Consider the following 25,159-nt stretch of genomic DNA (forward strand, 5'->3'; position numbering starts at 1 on the left):
TTTAGGCCTAATATTTAAGTTATGTATATTAAAATTGTGGTGTTTTAAGAAACCTCACGTGACTAGAAATGTGAAACAGGAAAATGTAATTGTGCCATAATGTTACACATAGACAAAGCAAGGTACAGAGAAGTTAAGTGCCCCACCCAAGAACATCTGTGAGCAAAACAGGACTAGAACCAGATCTCCAGGCTTGTAAGTCCTCTGCTTCAGAAGGATACTTGCCACTGCCTCCAAGAACATGTCACAAGTAAGATGAGGAAAATACTGCTATCTTCAGGATAAATTTTCCTTTAAGTAGAATTGTTAACATCTTTATTTGCTGGATCTCAGATTTTTCTTAAAGAAAAAAAATGCATCTATGTCTTAGTTACAACCACCATGTTTCTTTTAGAAACAATATAAAGATTAATCGTATTAGTTAATATCAACTACCGTATTAGCCAATAAAAGTGCATGGTTATTAAAATGCCTTTTAAATCCAAACCATTCATCTCTGTGCCACAGTCCTGCCTGCTCAACTCCATTTTCTGCTCAGAACAATGAGGTTGAATGAGGCTGAACTGAACAACTTTGGAGTTTAAGGTTTAGGGCTTTGAAAAAAACCCACACTGCAATTTAGTCACTATGTGGCCACATACTGTTGACTATTTATTGTTAGAAGAGAGTCTGCTGCTTCCATGAGATGAATACTGAGTACAGTAACCCCAAGTTATAGTGGCAAGGGCTAAATGCAGTCTGGCAAAGCAGGGCCATTCATTTTACTGATCAGATGCTGTACTCTGCTCAGCATGTTTACCAATACTCCAAACGGCATGAAGTCAGTAACCGACAGCTTAGAGCATTAAATGTAGCTGCTCTGTAACACTAAGTCATCTATTTATCCTCTAGCTGTGCTTCTTCAAGCAGTTAGCACCACTGCAAGTATACTGAGGAGAATTCACACTTCGCTACAGTTCAATAAGCTGAACTTTGATGCTACTGGTAAGTTGGCTACAGTGTCAAGTCACAGTTATATAACCAACTGAGCTGAATGCCTCCCCATAGGGAGAGGGAGAGCACACAAAGGAAAAACGAAGGCGCAGGAACCTATGTTTCAAAGGCATTATTAACGTAATGCTAAAAAAGAAGATTTCTCATCAATTGTGATTTTGTAAAGGTTTGTTTCTCATTTTCAACCCTGCAGATCAACCCTTTTTGAATCTGTTAGAAACCTTGTGAAACAAGTTCTCAGCTACTTGCCTACAGTAGGCCATACTCTACAAATGTACAATAGAGCACAATTCTCCGCAGTCACTCAACTGAACGTGATGATTAGGAGTGCGCCAACTGAAATATTGTCATGCCCAGCCCAAATCACAGACACCTAACTTACTGAAGAAAGCCCTGAACGTAGGGTTGCCAGCTGTTCAGTTGTCGACCGGAATGCCCGGTCAAAAAGGGACCCTGGCGGCTCCCGTCTGCACCGCTGACCGGGCCATTAAAAATCCGGTCGGCAGTGCTGCGGGGCTAAGATAGGCTAGTCCCTACTTGTCCTGGCACTGCGCTGCACCCCGGAAGCGGCCAGCCGGTCCAGCTCCTAGGCAGGGGGACCACAGGGCTCTGTGCACTGCCACCACTCCAAGCACTGGCTCTGCACTCCCATTGGCCGATTCCCGGCTAATGGGGCCTCAGGGAAGGGGCGGGGCTAGGGTGTTCAGTTTTGTATGCAATTAGAAAGTTGGCAACCCTACCAGAATGGTATAGAGCAACTGTCACTCGGAATCTCTGACACAGGGGAGTGAAATAAATTGAACGAAGGCTCTGAAGATTTGTGTTACACTAGTAGCTTCTTGCAACAGTTCACCAGTGATTTCAAGAGGGGTAAGAAATAAAACATCACTGACATCTCTCTTGTGAAGATTCAGACCAAGCTTTGCCCAGAGATACCCACTAATGTAGACATTATAATCCTGAGCTAGTGTAAATGAGCCTAACTCCACTGACTTCAGCATAAATGAGACTGAATCCACTGTGCCCTATGGATCCTTTAGCCCACAACCATTTTTTGTAGTTTAATCTCTGACCTCCCTGCTAAGAGCTTGTCTCCACAGAGACACTCAGGAAAGTTAATTCAAATTAATGTATAAAGTGCATTAGTTCAGCAGTTCTCAAATTGTGGGTCAGGACCCCAAAATGGGTTGTGACTCCCTTTTAATGGGGTCACCAGGGCTGGCATTAGATTTGCTGGGACCCGGGGCTGAAGCCCAAGCAACACCGCCAGAGGGCTATTGCTCTGGGCAGCAGGGCTCATGTTACAGGCCCTCTGCCAGGGGCTGAAACCCTTGGGTTTCAACTTTGGCCCACCTGCACAGGGTGATGGGGCTCGGGCTTTGTCATCCCCCCTCCCCCCACCTGAGCCAGTAGGGCTTGGGCGAGCTCAGCTTCAGTCCCCACTCCTGGGGTCATGTAGTAATTTTTGTAAGAATGGGGTCACAGTGCAATGAAGTTTGAGAACCCCTGCATTGGTTAAACCACATTAAGAGTGTCCAAACAGGATTTTATTTAAAATTTAAGTTGCTGTAATTCAGTTTCCAAAGTGAACTAAACTAAACCAAATTAAGGTCACTTTAATCTTTAATCTGAATAACAGCATCCACAAAGGGGTTTAATGTGGGTTAACTAATCCACTTTAAAATTCACACATTCAGTTATTTTGGGTGAGTTTTCCTGAGTGCCATGTGTAGATAAGCCCTGGAACTGCCATAAGTGGTGGAGTTTTGGATCACGGTCACCCAAGAATGGGTGTCCTGTCTCCCAAGAATGGGACTAAAACAAGGAATTTATTATTTCACACCACTGAACAACAGTTACACTTTAACAAATTTCTGTCACTACTCATCTGGGATGCAGTGAGACTCATTTTGACATCTGTAAAAGTCTGGCTGCCCATTAACAGCTTTGCACACTGCATTTCGTAGAATAGCAAAGTAAAGCAAAGCAAAGCAAAGAAAAGAAAAAGAGTATTAGCAGTTCTATTCCACCACTGAACAGCTCTGTTTCTTGCACCCATAACTGGTTGAATACTTATTCCTTCCTTTTGGAACTCTTGCACATTTCATGGAAATTGGTTGGGGACAAGATTTGAGGTTCTTCTCTCAGAAAGCTATCTGAGCAGCAACCAGATGGCCCTGTTTGGATAATCAGGATGGTGAAGTCTAGTATGTTGTAGAGAACAGCCTCAGGGTAATGGGCTCTGCAGAACACTGCTGGAAGTCAGCAGACATTCGTTTCTGTAGTTTTGGACACTGCAAGGATGTATACAGTTTTGAACAAAGGCAAAGTCCTCCATCCACCAATGACTTGGAATACAGTGAGATGATCAAGTAAGATAAACAGTAACTTTAATATTAACTAGTTTAATTGAAGGAGAATCGGTTCTTCCTGCTAATTAGGAGGTAGTCAAAGCCTCCAGTGTCATGATTCTATTTTATTTCAGAGTGATCAAATCTACAAATCCCAGAAAATGTCCATAGGGACAAGATTAACCATTTAAAATAAAATTAAAGCCAGTCCAAATTTTTAATCCAAGTCAGTAATTATATCTGAACTCTGAGGTTAAAAAAAAAAAATCTGGTAATTTATTTTCCCCAGATTTGCAAGCGTTTGTGTTGTCTGGTCAAAACCGGAAACAGAAGCATTAAAATACCATGCAAAGGCTATTTTCATGTTACATTAAAAATCACCTGTATTTTCAGCTGCCCATTCAAACTGAACTTCCAGACAGTTTGAGGCCCTAATAACCCATCACTCATTTCAGTTGCAAAACAAGCAAATCATGAAAAGGAACAAATACGCAAGAAACAATGGATCTGGCAATAAGCAGTGTTGTAAAGGAGAAAATACAGCTTGCTACAGTTGATGGGGGCTGATATTCAGCCCCCAATAAGGAAAGTTTCAAAACAGAAGATGGGGTCAAGGGATCCAGGTTTGATTTCTCATTAGTTTAGACTCTAGAGACAAAGATGAGCAATCCTGACCTCCTTCCTATACGCACAAATTCTAACTTACTCTGCATAGAAGGTGCAGCACACATGGGAATTAACTATAAAGAATACAATATAATGTACCTTATAAAGAGTGTGATCCTGCAAAGTGTTTGAGCATCTTCAATTTCCATTGGGGTGAATGGGAATTGAGGGCACTCAGCACATTACAGGATGAAGTCCATATAACAAAGCACATAGGTTACAGAATCAGCATTCAGATTCCATTCATTCTGAAGGGTAACTTTATGCATGGCTAGTGCATTAGTTAACATCACCTTTGTCCCCTTTGTACATCTATTTGTGTGGTGGTTGTTTTTTTGTTTTTGTTTTTGTTTTTTTTTGTCTGCATGGACCCAAGAATTTTCAGTAAACAGTTTGCCTTTAGCTGCATGCACATTAGAAAAAACATCAATGTGCATCTCTCTAAAGGATCTATATAGTTGCTGTGACACAAATTATGACACATTCAGGGAAAGAGTGTGGGTTTTGAAACCAATACAATCTTTCTGCTTCCTTTATCAAGTCTCTGTTGAAAACAGGGTGGGGAATTTCAGGGAAATGTACTAAATATTTTAAATAAATGAATAAGTAAATGTAGTAGGGATTTGGATTTTATCTGCAAACTGCTGAAGCACGAAGAGGCTAAAGCAATGGATGCAAGTGTTGAGACAATCCTCCCCTCCCTCTTATGCACATACACACAGTTTTGAATGAAAGGAACAGCGAAATAGTACTGTATGGAGAACACTATATGACCTTACATCATGTGGACGTTGCTTGGTAATACATAGAGTCCCTGGACCCTTACTCAGACAGCCTGAGTCGAGAAACTTAAGTTCTCTGAATTGTGCCTGCAAGTTGCAGTGAGTGTATCACTCATGGATCGAGCAATTAATGGCAGATGTCAAATCAGCAGCATGCTGAGCTTTGTAGCTTAAGCAATGATCATCTCCAGGGGTTCTGCCACCCTATTTCACAGTTACCCACACCATCAGTGGCTGAATGTTTTGGTATCCCAAATATTTCATCTCCCTAAGTGACTTTCTGTTCTGCCTGTAGCAAGTTTAGCCAGTCTTTCAAACATGATTAATGGGACATCCATGGCGACACCTGAAGCTTTGGGGTTGGCCCTGCAGGGTTTGAAGTAATCAACCTGAAGAGTAAAAGTCTGAGTACAGACATCAAAGTCTACAATCTTCAATTATGCATTAATTCTAGGTAACTATTCATAGTTTATGAAAAAAGCTCTGGACTTTACTGCATAAAGCCTGCTGGGCCTGCTGCGTCTTGTTTGGGCACTAGACTTCAGAAAGCCAGATGAAAGTCTTCTAACCCTCACTTATCCACAACACCCAAATAAAGTTAGTGAGTGATTCTGTTTCAGATAGGCCTTCTTCACACCAACAACATTCTGCTGTGTCTCTTTTCATCTGTACATACATTTACCCATATGTGAAAAGGGCACGAGCACTTACTTCACAGCAGAACTGAGGGTGAATGAATGTTTATGGAGCAAGCATATCGAGTTCCTACTGTAAAAGATAACATTGTCAATGCAAATTATTGTTATTATAGAATAGAATACAGGATACTACCCGACTGCTACAAGGCAGGCCAGCCAGCAAGACTAAATAAATGTCTTAAACAACTTTCACTAGAATAACTGTTCTGAACAAAATGTTTTGCGGCTTTATTTTACTTGGCTTACTGATCATTTAACTGCTTCCAAATACTGAACTTTAGACGTGGTGATGTTTAATGACAATAAGACACTGCAGACCATGTGTTAATTCTGACTAATGCACTTCCCAAGCACGCTGGAAGCACTTGGCTTGCCTTGTACCTTACACTATACACCCAAAGGCATGCATTCATCAGCACTACTGCTCAGGCTGTCATGTCTTATTGCTTAACTAGTGCACCATTCTCAGTGTGTTTGCTCTGAGCCTGCCTCAGTCCATTTACATTACACCACCCACCCAAACCCTCAGTTTTGAGGTTCACCCAGCTCTTGATGATTAGGGCCCTGTATGTTTAATAACATTTTACTCTGCCAGTCTAATTAACTCCCTCACTGTATCTGCAGTTAGATAAAATGCTCATTTCACACCACATTAATTTTTATCAGTTGAACATTAAGTAACACAAAGCTATCTATGCTTGGTTTAATTTACATACTGACAGAGCTACAAAGCATTACTGCTGTGACTGCAAAGCAAATAAGTAGAACTGTCATCAAACATGGTTCCTTCAAAAAGAAATATTGATTTGCAAGAGTGGCAGTCCAAAGAAAATTTAAAAAAAGAAAAGAAAACAAAGGAAAGGGGGAAAAAAAAGGAAAGAGACAATGAGAAATTATTTCCCCCATCTCAGCCCCAGAATAGTCTTGTGTGTTGTAACCAATAGCCCCTTACATGCCATAGCTGGAAAGGAATGTTAAGATTAAAGCTGGAGCTTTGATTGGCTAAAGGGAGTCAGGGGCTATGGTAATATTTCTCATCACTGAGTTTAAAAGAAAAAAGAAAAAGAATGACAGCGTGTCAGAGAGTACATCAGAAAAGTCCTCCCCACTCACTGCTTTGCAGCAGGGAGACCTATCTGGTTGAATTTAATTCAGCAGCAGTGCTGAGAGTGTTCTCTTTTTGCAGATTGGTGGTCAGAAAGCAAATCTGAAGAGCAGGGTGGTGTGCAAGATACTGGGATTCCAGTATCTGAATAAATACGCTGGAGGAAAATTCAGTGGACTCAATCAGAGCCTAGTGAAAATCGGAAGTCTTCCAGCTCTGTTAAGTTGTGTTTTATGACCCCACAGTTCCCAGAGCATCAGCTGTCCCACTCCTATCAATCTAAATAAGTATAGCCATCAAGATCAGGTGTTCCCAGCTTTTTAAAGTAATTGTACGAGTTTAATCAGATAAAGACTTTGGCTGCAAAAGCACTAACCCCTGCTTTCTAGTCAACTGTTCAGGACCAACCCAATGCTAAAACCAGTTGGATTGCACACAAATTCAGTGCACCAGCATAAATCAATCCAAATTTGCTCAAGAGGTTCGTGAATGATGGCAAACCCTGGTGCGAAGTTGAAGTGTCCATCTAAACCAAAAACCAAGTGAGTTTAATGTGATTGTGTTGCAACATTTCCTACATCCTCATAATCCAGGGGTACTACAGGTAAACTGATGCTTTCCCCCCTCAAAGTCATCCTGTGTGTTCAATATAGTATTTTTAATTCTCTATTTCAGTTTCCTTGTGTCTGAATGTTTTTTTAAAAAACAAATTGATGTTTTTTTCAAGTTCCTCAGACATTCTAAACATTTAGCAATTGCTTTGCTGAGCGACATAGGATTTCGTTCCCAGAAGTGCAAGAGGTCACTGGCACAAGCGACTCCCTGTGTAAGTAAGCTGAGATGCCCTGGAGGATGACTACATTGTTAATATTCAATGTTTCTTTCCTTTTTTTCCCCTGGAGGTTCTTTAGTAAGACTTGAAAGGTTTTCAAGTGATTTGCTAAAGAGAGAGGATTTAGGCCCAGTTAAATTGCATGGCTTGCCTGCTTCTCTGTCCGGAAAAGTTGCTACTGGTGCTTTTATAGTTAAAATGCTCTATGACATTTGAAATGTCCCCCTTCCTGCACCACTGCCTTCTGCGCTTCCCTGCCCACTAGATCCAAGCGTGCAGAAGAGGGAATCTACACTTTACTGGTCAGTTATGGAATTGCTCCCTGAGGAATCTGGCAGCTGCTGTGAAGTCTCGGTTGCTGTGGAGGACTCCCCTTTCTGAGGAGAGTCCTCAGCCATAGCTGTTAACCTAATAACACCAATGTTCACCTTGAAAGGCAAGTGAAAAATCATTTCAAACCAGGACACAGCATTTAAGCTGTTCCTCTTTTCTGTAATGCAATTGATTATTGTATTTAAGCAGTCATTGAGCATAACTACATTTGGAAACAAGTCAATTTAAAATGTCACATTAATTATTTACAAATATTGAAATGAAGATTTGACTGAAATACAACTTAGTTCAGTGCCTAACATTGCCTTCCTAATGAACATAACAGGGAAATGCTGAATAATTTTCTGCTTACTCTACCACAATCTTCCCTTCTCTTCCTTTCACCGCTACACATACAAACCAAAACCTCCAATCCAAACATCCCTGAATATTGGAGGTATTATAAATCACAATTAAAACTGGATCCAAACCGTGCCTCTTACCAGTCCTACTGAATTGCCTGATTTATCTCTATGGAAGTCCTTCAACATATGTTACAGTGAGTGTCTCAAGGCTGATTCACTTTATTTTGGGCTCCCCTTTGAAATACAAGAAGGAAAATAACCCTAAAAAATAACCCTAACTAAAATCAGTGAGTGTTCTGTAGTAACTATCATACATAGACTATTAACTTTTGATGATATCCTCATCAGGCAGCTATCAGAGAGTATTCTAAGCTATTAAGCCATCAGGCGCTCAAAGGATAACATGACTTCTAACTCAAGGTAACTGAATGGAAAAAACGGCTGGTACTAATTAGAGCTGTACGGTGAACTAATTTGCATCCCTATTCTCACTGGTTTTGCAAAAAAAGGATGGATAAGTGGCTCTTGCCTCACATCTTTTGCTTCTTTCTCACACAAAATGGGCAGTTTTGGCAGGTGAAAAAGCCATTTTGCTGCACACAAAAAAGGCATCGCGTCCTACTGGGACAACTTTGGTCTGTGGCAAAGGAAAATGGCTCTTTTGTAGCAAACATTTTGGTGGTAGCAAGGATGGAAATCTGTCCCTTGATTGAATCTGGGAGTTCATGTGTACACACAAACATGCCAGTGTTGCTGTTACAGAAAGTCTTATAGATGCATCTCAGTCATTTCACACACACCCCATACAGTAAAAGTGCAAGGGAGAAGTTTGTTCATTGTGGAGAGGGACAGATTAAGCCCTTCACGCCACTTTAACCCCACCTTTGGGCCGTGTGGAGCACCAATTAGTGGTGTGGTTGTGCAGAATTGTGTCCACACCCCTCACATGCTGTGAAAAGGATATCCACACCCTACACTGCAGGGACAATGACAGAGGCCAGGAAGCAGAATGACCAAAGAATCCTCATTTGCCTGGTTCTGCTGCTCCAATATACAGTGGAAGTTGTGTGGAGTGGTTGTGGCCTGCCATCTCCCGTTTAACTCAGGGTGGCTATGCTGTGGCCCCAAGCTCTGACTCTGTGTTGGGGTGTATTTTACCTCCCAGTCCTCTCACATTTCAGCTGCATGGACACCAATTATTCCAGCTTTTTGCAAGTGAAGCTTCACTAGCAATGCAGCATAAATACCAAGAAACCCTCCAAGACAAGACTGAAATTCCTTTGAAGGTTCAGTACCTCCCCTCAGCACCAAACACAGAACTGGTTCAACTGCATTAGAAACAGACTAGAAGGGACTCCCATCCTTTGAATCAGATCTAGCCTTATGGCTCGAAAAAACTCTCTAATGTGAATGCTAATTTTCATCTGTCCCTTGACTTTGTCTCAGGAGTAGGTATAAGCCCATGCCATGGAGCTCAGATCTGGATTTAGATTCTACTCCAACCATCCCCAAAGTTTGGGGAAGGGGTGATTCAGATTCAGTACCCACTTCAGGATCATCTCTACATAGCACTGTAAGTGGCAAGCTAAATTAAACCTGTTCTCACGTGACTTCCCAGTTTTATTGACTTAAGGGAATCTGACTTTTTCAGATGGAGTTTGGAAGGAATCTGAATTTTTGGGTGTTTCCTTGAATAAATCCTCCAAGGAGGTTCACCCATTTCAGAACGTCATTCACTAGTCCCTTCCTTCCCCTGATGGGTGATTTCTCTTCAGTCAGTTGAAACCTGTGAGAACCTCACTTATCTGTCATTGAATTTCTCAGCTACCGATTGGCACAGTCCCCCCCCCCCACCCCCTTTTCCCCCTCTGAGCTCTGGTTTTGCTAGCCCTTCATCTAGCTTCTGTCTTTTTATGACTGAAATAGGTAGTTTATTGCTATGCAGGCTTCAAGAGTGAAACGTCACTGGCTGAGAAGGAGCAAGTATTGGTCTTGACAGTTAGGATGCTGCTTCTTTTCTCTAAAATGACTTTTTTGACAGCACCAGAAAGGTTTGCCTGCTTTCAAACTCTGAGATGTGACAGGGGCTCAGTGTGCAGGATGAGACAGACTATGCCAGGTCAGTGTTTTTGTCTACACGAGCTTATGGTCTCTTTGAATTTATAAACTAGCTGAGTAAAAGATGCTGTGGGGAAAATAAAGTATCTCAGCCTCTTGCCACAGCTAAGCTTTCCCTGGCCAGCCCCTGATCTAGTTGGGGAAAATATATAAACTGTATGCATTTGTTAAGCCTTATGTTCTGTGCTTAATTGAGAAATGATTCTTGGTAAGTCCTGCAGAGCTCTTGCAATTGAATGGGAAAAAAATCATCTCTCACAGCAACTAATTACGTATTCTTTTCTTTTAAAACCAAGAGTGAAAGAGAAACACCCATGAGATGAGACTGAATGAGTTATGTAAGGTTTTCACACATTCCACATAAAGCATTAACCCTTCGTGCTCATAAGCCAGACTGCTTAGATTTGGAAATACTCATGTTGTATATAAAAGAAACATGCCTTTTTTATTTCTCTCTCACACAGCGTATAAAAATTTCCATATCTGTGTTTAGCAAAGAGGAGCCTCTTCTTTCAATACTCAAACAACTGCCATGCAACACATGCTGGTCTCAAGTAAAGCAGTTTACAGTGTCTATAAACTGGCTTAGCTGAAGGTGTCGTTGCTGACAAGCAAATTGACCCTTCTGTGTGGTACGCTGAAAGCTTTACAACACACATTAGCCATTTTAAATCATTAACATTTGCCATGTCGTTACTAGAAATGTCATTGCTTCAGAACTGTAGCCCAGCAGAATGATCTGTTTGATGGGTTTGGTTTGGGCTTCCATGAGGAGTCCACATCCTTCCAAAGGTTTTGTCCAATGTAACTAGCAGCAAGTTTCTAGCCTCTCTGAAAAGAGATTACTCTTTGGGAGAGCAAAAAATTAACACATTCATTGTGTATTGCATGTTGGTCTCGCCACATATGTTTATATAACTTTTTGTGGGTGTTTACCTACAGAATCAGCAATAGCTACATAACAACACAAATACCATATAGTTAATCCCAATCACAATTGATACTCTCACTCCAAGTACAGTATAACCTTCCTTTTTACTTGCAGTGGGGTGGGAGGATGCTTTCTGGGCTCTCAGACCCCTATGACTTCCCCCCCATAGGTCTCTTCTTTACAGTGTCCCTTAAGTAGTACCTACCATCCTTAAGGACAAAAATGATGGGACAGAGCTCACGTATGAGTATTTAATCTTAACACTTATAATCTTCTAGACAAGTCAGTGTTCTGTGATGTGAGACACTGCCTCCATCGAAGAGGAGCAAACTGCACATTGACGTACTACCAGGCTCGTCCCTTAGTCCTGACACTTCTTTTCTTTTAGAAAATAAGCGGCACGTTGGGGCACCCAAAATTATGAGGAACTTCAGAAAACTTAAGCCAAAGCCAATATATGCCCAGAATGACATCTTGAAGTGGCCTGATTTTTCAGGCAGTACCAAACACCCAACCTCTAAAAATCAGGACCCCTTAAAGCAACTCAAGCAAAGCCCCAAAAGCACTATTTTCTGAACAAGTAGTTTGTAACGTGACCGCGTGGCCCTCTCCCTTCCTGACTGTGGACGCGTACAGCTAGGACGATGTTTTCTATATCACAAATCTGGTCAAACATCAACATACAAGGAGTAGTGCTGGAGAGCCTGTAATTGTCACAGACGTTGATGTTACAGATCACACACTAGCAGGATAACTAGTGATGGAGAAAGGATTAGAAGCCAGAGACACCCAGAAGTTTGGGTGTTAACCTTAACTATTTCAGCCACAAGGAACTGCAAAATTGAATTCAGAACTCAGAAACCACCTTCTTGATGACTGGTGTTTTTGTTTGTGTTTTTGTTTTTTTTAAGAATTCCAGAAAAACTAGAAAGGAAAAAAATCTGCTACAAACTACCAGGTTTGGAGGTTCAGAGAGGGACAGCTTCCCCTCCTGTGAAGAATTAATGTGACTGGGTGTCAGGACACAGGAGGGTGCATGTAAAGCACATATTTGCAAGCTCAGCCTTCTTGAAGAGCAGAAATTGCAGGTACCCTAACAATTGCCTAGGGGCATAACATTCACCTGGAACTTCCAGTGAAAGCTCTGGTTTGCTAAATGTATTAAATTTCTCTGTAGCATGTTGAAAAGGTTATGTGTAAAAACCTTATCAGTTTCCAGACATTTATCAGTGCAGTCATATTGAACGAGATACCTTCTGACAACCCCAGAGAAACACGAGTGTTCTTCAGAAACTGAGTTGCTTTAATTTATTACATTCTGGCACTCAGCTGCTATGATAAATATGGTATAAACTCATAGAACAGACACCAATACATTGAATAGGTTGATAGAGCAGATTAGTTAGATGGAAAGAAAAAAACCTCTTTATTCTGTAAGATCTAGAAGAACATATTACCTCTTCCCCTTGAGTAACTCATCCCAATCTCCTCCTTCCAAATGCAAAATATTTCTTCTAGTTCTTAAATTTCAGTCATTCCAGGTGGCAAGAAAACTGCCTCATTCGTGGATTGAGGAAGATTACATAGGTTACTCATTCTATAGCTATTAAAAGCATTCTATACATGTCCTCTGCTAGCTACATTATAAGCAATAAAAAATAGAGACATCACTCTGTCCAAGGGGTTTAGCGGTAAGAATCATAGAACTGGAAAGGACCATGAGAGGTAATCTAGTCCAGTCCCCTGCACTCGTGGCAGGACTAATTATCTAGACCATTCCTGACAGGTATTTGTCTAACCTGCTCTTAAAAATCTCCAATGATGGAGATTCCACAACCTCCCTGGGCAATTTATTCCAGTGCTTAACCACTCTGACAGTTAGGAAGTTTTTCCTAATGTCCCATGTAAACCTCCCTTACTGCAATTTAAGCCCATTACTTCTTGTCTTATTCTCAGAGGTTAAGAAAAACAATTTTTCTTCCTCCTCCTTATAACAACTTTTTATGTACTTGAAAACTGTGATGTTCCCTCTCAGTCTTCTCTTTCCCAGACTAAACAAACCCAATTTTTTCAATCTTCCCTCATAGGTCACGTTTTCTAGACCTTTAATCATTTTTGTTGCTCTTTTCTGGACTCTCTCCAATTTGTCCACATCCTTCCTGAAATGTGGCACCCAGAACTGGACAAAATACTCCAGTTGAGGCCTAATCAGCGTGGAGGAGAATGTAATATCAGTTCAAAAAAAGACATTATTTTTTTCTAAAAACGAAGCAAGGCATTAAGAAAGGAAACAACTTTAGCTGCTTAAATATTTCTGAATACAAATTGAACCCCGGGGCTCTGAAATACTCTAATACAGTCTCCAAAAGTCCTATTCCCCGCCCCCCAACATACTGGAAAATTGCTCAGAATATCATGCCAAATGTAAAAATGAAAAACATAAAGGATATTTGGACTGTATCTGAATTACAGATGCCTTAAAAACCTAATGGCATAAAGATGTGAAACAGACTGACCTCAAATGCCCCTATTCCCAGCTTGTTTGAAGGACTCAACTTAATTTTTTTTCCCTTTTCTAACCTGGCTGGTTGGAAAAGATAGTAAGTATGGTATGAGCACTTAAAAAAATTCATCTCAGAACCTCATATTCCTTTTGTCCACTTAACAAATCACATGTGTTTCAAACATACACATTCTTAAAAATGCGAGGCAGCTGCCATGCATGACAACTCAGGGTTTCTAGAGAGAGTTGACCAATAACCACCCACAAATCAATATCATCTTTGGAACAAACTGATGAAACAGGTCTCTCTCTCTCTCTCCCGGAGTCGTTCAAATTCTAAGTACAGTACTATTCACCTGCAGTTGATAACACCATATTTGTGTTTCTACAACCCTTCCAGAAAGAGGGTGCAAAGATGATTTTGTTGGATAGATATTGGCATCATTTCTAGAGAAGACAGGAAATCTGTCAAGGTTTCATTCCTTGTTTTCTTCAGCAGAAACTTGCTATGTGACCTGAGGGCACATGGAGTGACAATAGATAAAGATTTTCTGTGGTGTAATTCAGTTTTACTTTTACAGGAAAAAGGAACAGCCCGCAACTCTCTGGAGCTCTCAGGTGTTACATTTATCAAACGCCCTTGATTTCCCCCTGCCTGTTGCTTTTAACAATGGTGTTTTTATTTTGATTAACGGCAGGGTTATCGCTGGTGTTAGTGGAGAACCAAGGCAATTGGGCCTTAATGTTTTTATCAACAAATTCAAGAGCTTATCTTTAGAACTGTATCATTTTAATCTCTCTCTCTCTCTCCATCCATCCCACAGGAGGCCAATACATTTTCCTCATGAATACAGGGATCTGCACTGCTGGTGATGTATCATTTTTATTAGGAGTTGGGCCCAAGCCACCGAGTTCTCCTGCAGATCCAAATTTCCCTTAAGCCCCTCTCTAATTGCTATGTAGTATCTTAAAGATACACAAGACTTGTCACTTCAACTTGGGCCTGGAACAAGGACCCCTTTCTGCCTGTAACTAAAATTATTTGAGGACAAAAGAAAAAATAAATCCCGGGAGTGAAAAATGGAAGGGAAGTCACGTACTGCTCACGCTGCTTCCTCACTAAGCCTAGGGTGACCAGACAGCAAATGTGAAAAATTGGGACGGGGGTGGGGGGGTAATAGGAACCTATATAAGAAAAAGACACCAAAATCGGGACTGTCCCTATAAAATTGGGACATCGGGTCACCCTAACTAAGCCCTTCACTCTGGTCTCCTGTATTTCCCCAACCAGTGCTGGACTGAGGCTGGAGTTGTATAGGGAATGTACTACACAAACTGATCAAGGATAATGCAGGACACTGTGCTTTAAAAACCAGTCTTGGTCACTTGGAATGTGTTCTGTCATATTGAGAGGTCCCCTTGCTTCGTTCAGTCTTGTCAAAAATTGCCTATGGGCTGCCTTGCACTTATTTCACATCACTAAAATTGGGCCCAAACCAATACCCAAGAGCCAAACACTTCTTGCATTTTGGGCAAGTCCAGAACTGGACTCAAATGTTGCAGCTTGCATATCAACATCCCTTAACTAGGGAAGCTGTAAAACTGACCCAATTTCTTTCTGGACTCTGGTCTTGCTAAGCCCCTTTCTATGTGTGTACTTGGGAGAGAGGGAGAATGGGACAATTTGCAGTAAAGCAACTGTTTCTGACCAAAAAATATATATGCTGGATTTACTTAGGGCACAAAAATTGTCACACAGTTCAAGTTGTGACCTCTTCCAAAACTATGAATCATTACTTCAGCATAATCCTCTGCCTAATATGCAAGTGAGGCTATCCAACTCATGAGAGTCTGTTCTGCTGATTTCCCCTGACACGGTAATTAAACTCTTCCTCCGGCAGCCAAAGGAACACCCGCCTCCACATGGATTACTTCATTATACACAGTAACTTTGACAACAACCCAAATAAAGATACCTCATCTGAATGAGGAACAGTGGTTCCAGTTGAAACTGGACACCCATTTCCCACCCCTTGCAGCATCCATGATCGCGGCGTATAGAGCAAAAGCAGAAAGGTACTCTTTAAAAAAACACACACACTCTCTTACGAGCAAAATATAATACAGACGATAATGAGCATCGTGATACTATGGTGATGGCAGGAGAAAACATAAACCATAATCCCCTTCAGTAATGGGAGTGAGAAGCACCACAACTCCTCTCCTTTCACTTGTGAACAAGATTCCAAGCCTCCAGCACAGATTTGAATATTTAGCTCGATAGCTCATCTCCAAAGAACCCCGGCTGCAGCCAATGCATCTTTAATAAGCATTTTAGTCAGTGAACTGCTGTTTTGAACATTTCCCTTTTCTTAGAAAAGTCAAAACTGTCAGGAGCCTAAATCGTCTGTTCTTGATTTTTTCAGTAAGAAACAAAATGTAAAAAAAAAAAAAAAAAAAGGGGAGGGGGCACAACGGAGAAGAAAACATGCATATTGCAGCTGGAAAATGTATTATGATTACACAGTATTATGATTTATATTACATGCAAAATCCCAACAGCAACCCTGTGTTAAAAGTACATTATTCAGGTTGCAAATTCAAGCACTGAAAAGTCAGGCAATGCCAGAATAAAGGATGTCTGGGCAACCTTAATGCAGTCCAGAATGCACATGGGTTATGAGACAGTCTTTAAATGACATACTATTTTCCCACAGCCCCCCCCTTGTTTTAACTGTGTGTGTGTGTGTGTGAGAGTGAGAGAGAGAGATTTCCTAGGTTTAAACAAAATAAAAATTAGAAAACCCCCCAAACCCTCAGAAATTCCATCGTGTAGCATCCTATTGACACCCGCATGGTTCATCAGCAGAGTTGGAACCTTTAGATCCACCACACAAACCTTTGCCTTTTGCGCTAATGGGGTACTTGACAGCAGCAGAAGGTAGCAGTCACTCTCTAAGTGGAAGCAGCACTAAAAGGGGATGGGACACTTTGCCAGTGGGTTTCACAAATATTTGCTGACAGCAGAGAAATGGTGAAAATCAAGAAACTTGGTTTCCATTCCAGGCTCTGGAGAGGAGTGTGCTCTAGTGGGTACACACACTTCTGCCCAATTCCCCAAGCCTGATGGCTAATGCCTGTCTCCTCCAACACATTACTGTCCGAGTTCTGTCTCTTCCCCACCCCAGGCTCCCCACTGCGGTCCCATTTTCTTCACCTAACCAATCCCAGTCTCCACTCGACAGGGTTCTCATCCCAGTCTCCTTGTCCAGCAACTCCCAGTCACCCCCACCCCACTTTCCAGTTTCCCTCTTCCACCTGCCAACATCCAATCCTAGTCCCTCCCCTGCCTTCCCAACTCCTTATCCCAATCAACTGCATCTGCCCTCACAAAAGGTCTGGCTCTTGTCATCTCAGACAGCTTCCTCCTTCATACTGCCTGGACATCTGCATGGGAGGCCCTGATAGCACAGAGGAGACCGGAACCCTGCTTTCAGTTCTGTAACCAAGCCCCTGCCCAGAGCTGCAATTGCTGGAAAAGTCCTGCTCAGCTCCTAGTTTGAGCATGCTCAGTGCGAATGGAATATTAGGAGAATTTAGCTGCTAAAACCTACGAAGTCTCTACTGAGAAAGTACTAGTTGTGATTTTTATAACACAGCCAAATTTGGGCAGATTTTCACAGGGATGGCAAAAGGCACCTCCCTCACACAAAGGCCTCCCTCCCCCTGCCAAATTTCTAGTCCCTGCTCCAAACATGGGTGTACTAGAGTTTTTCACAGAAATTTTTTTGTGTGGGCAAAACACCATAATTTCCCTAGCCTCATTCTCAGAAATGGCTGAACTGTTTTGGCTGAAAATTTCCAAAATAATTCAGCCGGAGGCAATCACCAGCATTCAAGATTTCAGCCCAAACAGTTATAATTTGGTAAAGCTGTAAGCAATTGGAAACAGAGTCTTACAATGGAAAATGTTGGGAAACCTTATTAATAATGGGTGGTGCTACCAGCGCAGTCTATAATACTGAGGATCAGGATAGTGACTTAAGTCAGGCTACAGTAGGAGCACTGTTATTATTGTCTAGTACCCAAGGAGGAGGGAAACTCTGGGATATTGCCCTGACAATATAAAGCATTAAAACTTCACGATTACTGTGTTTTAGAATAGATCTAATCGCTGACATTACAAACAAGTCATTTTTGTACAGTTTAATGAAGAAATGTAGAGCTAAATGTAGGGAAATCCATGTTGTTCTACACTTTAATAAAAGACTAAATTATATCTAGTTTTCATGAAGTTTTGCATGGAGGTAGCTCTTGGTATTCAACAAGAAACAAGTTTGTTTGTGAACTGGATAGCTTTCATATTACATTTATTTAGTTTTTTTTTAATTCTCTGCAGTGATGAGGAAAGACAACTGAGACCAGTAGCTAATGGGAAATTCTAATGGGAAAGGTCATGCATGCAACTTAGCAGATAGCTAAACTAGTCTTGACAACTGGCTTTACTTTCCCATTCTAAAGGAATCACTTTTCTAGCATGGTTTGTTTAAATAAGTACCATGTTTATAATGAGAAACTCAGATAACCTCTTTACATATGGAGTGGTGTAAAGTGCGCCTCAGCACTCTTTTGGGATGGCAGCATATACCGTGGTCATCATGACTGTGTGGCTGTGTTACACACACACACACGTAGATATCGGTCTAAAACAGAGAACAAGGATTTGGCTTGCATTTCTGTAATGATAAGGGGATTCTGCTCTTTTGAAGTTAGACTTCTTGCCTTGTTCCTCTACTATTCTTTTTGTTTAGTCGGTTGGTCTCTGTAGGAGTCGTCTATCTGTTACATCTAGACTGTGTAGGAGGGAAATGACTAGCAGGCTTTATGACACAATTTGCATTCCCCTTTAGCTGACTTGGGGGCAGGTCACATTTGGGGGAGGGGTAACTTTCTGCAATGTGGCTACTTGTCTTTCCAAGCAGTTTGCCTCCTGCAAAGGACAGAGGTGCCAGACTTTGGTTAGCCTGTTCATCTATCTTCCACAGCTACAGCTTCAAGTGTCTTCTTGGGATTGTATTTACTGCCATGGGTCTGATGGAAAAAAACTAATTATAGATATAAATGCATTTGAAACAAAGGATGGGGCATTAATGACAGTTTAGTTAGGGACTGAGTCTTGTCTTCATTTCTCTGGTGGTGCATGTTTTATATATTTACATGCACACACTTTCCTTATCTTTATTCAAGCCCCTCATGACATCAATTAATGGGTAGTGAACACTACAGCCTTCCCCATGGCCAAGTCCTGCAGTGCAGATCATTATCTCATGCCTAAATATACTGGTGGTTTCACACTTCATTTTTCTACCTCTAGATTTCCCCTCCCTTGGGGGCATTCGATTAAAAAAAATGACTCTCCAGCACAGAGCATCCCTATACTCCATCCTTGTGATTTATGCTGCTACATGAACTGTGGTCCTTGAAAGAAATATCATCCCAGCTGTAATGAGGCCGAAGGTTTAGTTAACTAATAAATCCTTCAGGAATTTACTCTGGATCTTGATGAACTTTTCGTTAAATTGGGCTGTATGTGGAGAAGTTTCCTCTAATATAATGTGTTCCAGACATGTATCCTCTATGGAATTGAACAACGTACACGGCTACTACTTGACAATGAATAAGTTATACATAAAGAGAAACAGTGTGATAGTAAAAAGTTCCTGGGACTTTCTGGAGAACTACTTTCTCCTTCTCTATACAAAGTCAAAAGAAAAGCATGATAGTGATTTAATCAGAACATGCAAATGAGGTCAAGTTTCTTGAAGGGTTGTGGGATTTCCCCAGAGAAATTTACAAAAATATCCTGGCACAGAGATTTTTTTTTTTTGAGTCACTGACTTTATTTTTGGTGGTTTTATACCATTGTGTAATGCCTCCGTGTCAGTTTGCACTCTCTGCTGAGCACAAATGCTCCCAACGGGTAGGTACAGATTTTAATTTCATTTTGAATGCCTTGGAGTATATTAAACTTCAGGAAATAATGTAGTTACTGTTTCTTATGTTTAGACATTATTATTATTGTACTAGGTGCTGTATCCAGAGAAATATTATTCACGCAAACAATGAAGTCAAACGATAGTGATGACAAATCTTAAAATCATGGTCAAAACAGCTGCTTTTTCCATTATTAGTTAAACTCTGCTTTCTTTCCTTTATTTCCATCCAAGTGGAAACTGACTTTGCCTCTAGATTGAGGGTGGGGTAAGAACTGTTGCTATTTACAGACTCTGGCAGAGAAGAGAACCCAGAGTTTCAGTACTATACCCTGGACTAAGCTCCCTTTATGTGCATTTGTACCTCAGATCCACCTAAACGTTACTGTTCTTTTTAATTTAAAATTGATTTTTTAAAAACAGCAATGTTAAAATGTCTCAGAATTAAATTGTGATATTTTCACATATTTTAACAATTACTAGCAATATTCAGTGTAACTGAACTGCAGAGTTTTAAGTGCAAAACATTATTCCAAAAATATTATCAGAAAATTAAAAACAACAAACCATCTGTTTCATTACAAACATCAACATTTTGTCCAGAAGCCTTTGGCAAGGTTTTGGTGAAAGACTGCTGAAAAAAATACATTCACTAATGTAAATGTATCTTCTTGGATGACTAAAGATAATTAAAAATGGCAGACTTGGTGGATCAAATTGATCTGAAGTCAGTGCAGTATGTCAACAAATGACTTTGGCCTCATGTTTCTTCCTTGCATGTGGGCAGCAATGAAGTTTCATTATATTATTGAGACAAGGTGGGTGAGGTGATATCTTTTATTGGTCCAACTTCTGTTGGTGAGAGAGACAAGCTGTTGAGTTTACACAGAGCTCTTCTTTAGGTCTGGGAAATCTATTCCGAGTATCACAGCTAAATACAAAGTAGAACAGATTGTTAAGCATAAATAGTTAACACATATTTCAAGGAACCATTCAAGGTGAAGCAGCCTGTAAACACTACTCCAGTCATAGGGGGGAAAGGTGGGAGGGGGAAAAAAGGGCCCTCTGACTGGAGGGATGTTAACGGGCCACATCACCTTGAGTGGTCCCTTGAAATATGTGTTAACTACTTACGCTAAACAATCTGTTCTACTTTGTATTTAGCTGTGACACTCTGAGTATGTTTCCCAAATTAGAACTCCATGTAAGCTTGAAAGTTTGTCTCTCTCACCAACATAAATTAGTCCAATAAAAGATATTACCACATCCGCCTTGTGTATAAACCTGTAATCAACATGGCTACAACAACACTGCATACATTATATTACTGAGTAATTCTGCAGCCTTAAAAGTACTGGTGAACTTTGCAAAATTTGGACTCCTGATCATACCTATTATGTAAGGACCCAACAGTCATGTGCCTATTAATCTTCCATTTGGGCCAGACTTCTAAAAAGTAAAGGTTCATTTATACACATTTTTGTGAATGCGTCTTTGCACACTCCTTTACTGCCAAGAGATGCTTCTTCGCTCATGCTGAGTAAATCAGGGGAATTCCATATACGTCAGTGGAGCAATACCAGTGTACGCGAGTAGAGACTGAAACCTTTAATGCTGGCATGCTGGTGCCGTCATGATGTACATAAAAGAAATGCGCACAAAACATACAGCGATCATGATTGTCTTTTATTAAATATGTCCCTTAAAGTCATATCAGATCTAAGCGAGACATGACACATTTCTGTAAAAATCTATTATGGGGGTTAAAACGTTATCTATTAAATTTCTAGCATTTTTTTTTCCAATTTTTAACAGCACAGACCAGATGAAATTATTTTGCTAATTAGGTAAAATCACAAACGATAATTTTGAAAATGTTCAAGGCTTCTGTTCTTACTTAATAAATAGCAAAACTAGTCGTTAACTAATTTCTTTCATGCTGTTCATATAGTATATCTTCATATGTATTTCACACTACTTTGTGGAATATACCTATCTTGCAGAGTGCACCTGTGAGCATTATATATAATAATGTTTCATGTTAATTAGTATAACAAAACCCTTAAATTCCACCCTCCACCATAAATCTAAAGAAATGGAATTTATCTTGCTCAGTCAGCCAGTCTCCAACACTGCTAATACACAAACACTTATGAACCAGAAATGTAGGGTTCAAAATTGTGCTACTCAAATAATGTCTGACAGGCAGAAATAACTGCAGAACACTGATCATGACACCACATTTACCTGGAGATTTGTTTAATTTTTTGCCCTAACCTCTCAAGGAGGAACCCTAGGAAAGGAATTCCCTCTAGAGTAGACTCATCTTATATTGTGAGGCTAACAAGTACAAACTCTCGATTTCAGTGGTTTGATTTACATCCCAGCTTTACCAGGGACACTGGCATGTTAACTCCTGTTATTCAGATTGTAGGTCTGATGATACCTGCACCAGCTTGATGTGCTAAAGGACACTTCTTGTACGCATTATATTTAAATGAAGAAAGAAATTGGCTTATATTTTTAGCAGCTCCTGCACTAAAACTCATTTGACAAAAGCGCCAAAGGGACAGTTAACAGGGAGTATGACTCTTCCCCCCGACCGCCACCCCCATTGGAGGAAGACAAGGGTATAATTTATCTGAAACTGACTGGAACTTTCCTGGCTTGGGGACCTAATTTTACCGGATATCTTTTAAAGGGACACTATCATCTTTTTCTTCCCATTATATGTCAACAATAGATATTACTCTTCTTCCCCTAAATATAAGTTATTTGAACTCATATAACACTATTGATCAAAAAGATCTGAAAGGCGTCTCTACATATTAATTAAAACTTGCAGCACTTTTCGACTACCCTAAATGAGCCTAACTATCACTATTATGCTCATTTTACAGATGGACAAATTGAGGCACCAAGATTAACTTGCCCAGTATCACACAGCAGGTCAGTGACTGAGCAAAAAGCACTGTCCATGAGTTCTGCTCCCAGTCCTCTTCTCTAGTCACAATGTCATGCTAATAAAACAACAGTTCAGAGCCTTGCTGCACTTCCGTAAATACTGAATAACTACACTGACTTCATTGAGTCACTCCAGACTTACACAGGAATACATGTGATCAGCATCTGGCACCAAATGTTTAATCAGACGGTGGATGTCAGTTTTCAGCTCAGCGTGATTTCTTACAGCTGAATCATTAAGCCATGAAAATAGTTTAAAACAGTAGTGCTGAGTGACTAGTAGCGGTACATATCTGCAGGGGGATGATTTGGTTCTCATACAGTGGGCCTGCTTCTGCTCTTACATTTGAATCACTCCTGATTTAAACCAGGATAAGAGAGAACAGGATCAGTCCCAGGCTATAAAACATTTAGGGCTTATTTCTGCATGGGTCTGGCCTTGATCCAGCCAAAAAAGTGAAGAATGTGAGTAGTCCCACTGACTTCAATGGAACTACTCACATGCTTAGAATTAAGCAAGTACTTAAGTGCATTGTTGGATCGGGGTCCTTACACTGTACATGCAAATATTTACTGTAAAGACAAAGTTCTGTGACTGCTAGAAAGAATTACTATCAGTGTTAGTGCAGTGACGCTTGTGACTGTAGGTGAACTGTATTCTATGGAAGGTCCCATCATAAGCTTCAGTCTATATATAATAATGAGAATAAGTAGAGGAAGTTGCATAAAGGATAAAACCATAATGCTATTTCTGCCCTAAATCTACAAGTATAGATTAACAAAAAACAGTCATCTGAAATGAATGGCCACTAAAGCAAAATACTTCCAACACTGAAAATATTGAATTATGAAATTCAATTATGATAAACCTTTAGATTAAATTAATTATCCCACTGGAACAATATTTTTTCTGGGCATCAAACTACATTAAGATTAAAGAATAATGGATGAAACAGCCATTAAAATAACAAAGCTGCTAAAACTGTATAGATCAAATTTTATTCTCAGCTACAGCATCGCAAATCTGAAATCATACCCTAGACTTCAGTGGAGAGGCTCTAGATATACATTAGTGCAGCTGAGAATCCAGCCCAGGCTATAAAACACACAGAGGTCAGTCCTGAAAGGTATTGAGTATTCGGTCTATACGTGTTATGAAGATTTAAAGCACACTGCACAAGTGCATAACTGAGAATGGAAGGAGAGCACAAGCAGCCCTTCTCATCCCTTGTACCATGAACTGGATATGGCAACAGAGCCTGTGCATGGTGATCTCAGTGGATATTCCAGTAGACTCCTTCAGAATCCTTGAAATGGTCTCTGGTGAGTTTATTGGGAGGGAGGCCCAGTAGCCTCAGGAGCCAATAAACCAAAAGATCCCTTGCTCTTTTCCAAAACCTTATTGGCCCACTGGAACCAGTTTAACTTTTTTTACATGGAATTTCCAGTAGGACATCTGTGGCTGTACTGGCCTTCTTAAAAGGTACAAGGAGACATGGGACAGGCATGGGATTCTAGCTCAACCCCCATTCTCTGCACCAACTGGGGACAGACAGGGAGGACGTGCTATATACTCTTCCAAGATGGAGGAGCTGCCACTGAAGCATGTGGTCCCTGGTAGTAACCAAGAACAACTCTGGCTGAGTCAACTAGAACTCTTCCTGGGGGCTCCCTCTGCAGAACAACCCCTCCAAGTCCCTTTCCTGCGCAGCCCCGATCAAGGCAGCCTAGAGCCTCAAATGAGAATGGGATTTACACCATGTTCAAGTTGAAAACAGAGATGTTTCTTGACTTTCTACTTTTCAGCTGTCTTCTTAATCAACCATGTGACGTAGTGATCCATAGTTCAATCTATATGTTGTTTTTTTTAACTGTGATTATTGTACAAAACAATAAAGTACAATCCCTGTCTCAAAGAGCGTACAATCTAAGACGAGATCTCTGAGACTTGAGAAGAAAATGCTGAACTGTGCAGCAGCATAATTAACTTCACCTCCTTAGCAGGATTTTGCTATCATTTAAACTTTAGAGAATGCTGCTAACCCCTGGGCAGCACACTGATTCTAAGAATGAAGATAACGATCTTTGCTCTGTCACACCACACGAGAGAAAAGAACCCACCCACCTGCCTGTGTAACACCACCAAAAGTTCAAAGAAAATCAAAGACAGTTTAACACCAAAAATAATAGGGGGGAGAGGAGGGAAAAAAAATGTAGAGACTTACCAAAGGTGAAGTGATTCATTATGATCTTTGTCTCTGCAAACAATAAGGGGAAAATTTATTTCCCAACTTGTTACCCGTTGCAACATTGCAGCCGAAATAAGCTTTGAAAGAATTTATTCATTCTGCCACCCCACGTAGGTGGCTGAGCCCTCCTCTAGCTGCCGTGTAACTGAGGTGTGGCCACTTGTCATTAAAGAAAATAATCAGCACATTGTTGGTGTTTTTATGTTTTAGAGGTGTCTGGGATTATAAACCAACAGCTACAAACAGGAAAAAGAGGAGAAAAACATGAAAAAAAACAAAACCCAAAAAACCAAAACA

At 40.6% G+C, this 25,159-nt stretch overlaps 1 protein-coding gene and 1 long non-coding RNA gene across 2 annotated transcripts in view; one reads left to right on the top strand and one right to left on the bottom strand.

Annotated features, from left to right (window-relative positions):
• RORA (RAR related orphan receptor A) overlaps window positions 1-25,159 on the bottom strand; it is a 570,488-nt gene that overhangs the window by 230,143 nt on the left and 315,186 nt on the right. The window lies entirely within an intron of this gene.
• LOC120373219 lies at window positions 1,768-14,721 on the top strand. Its single transcript, XR_005585450.1, has 3 exons — window positions 1,768-1,863; window positions 12,065-12,241; window positions 14,481-14,721. It is a non-coding gene; the product is annotated as an uncharacterized LOC120373219 (long non-coding RNA).

Source organism: Mauremys reevesii, linkage group 10, assembly GCF_016161935.1.
Source record: "Mauremys reevesii isolate NIE-2019 linkage group 10, ASM1616193v1, whole genome shotgun sequence".
Lineage (NCBI taxonomy): Eukaryota > Metazoa > Chordata > Testudines > Geoemydidae > Mauremys > Mauremys reevesii.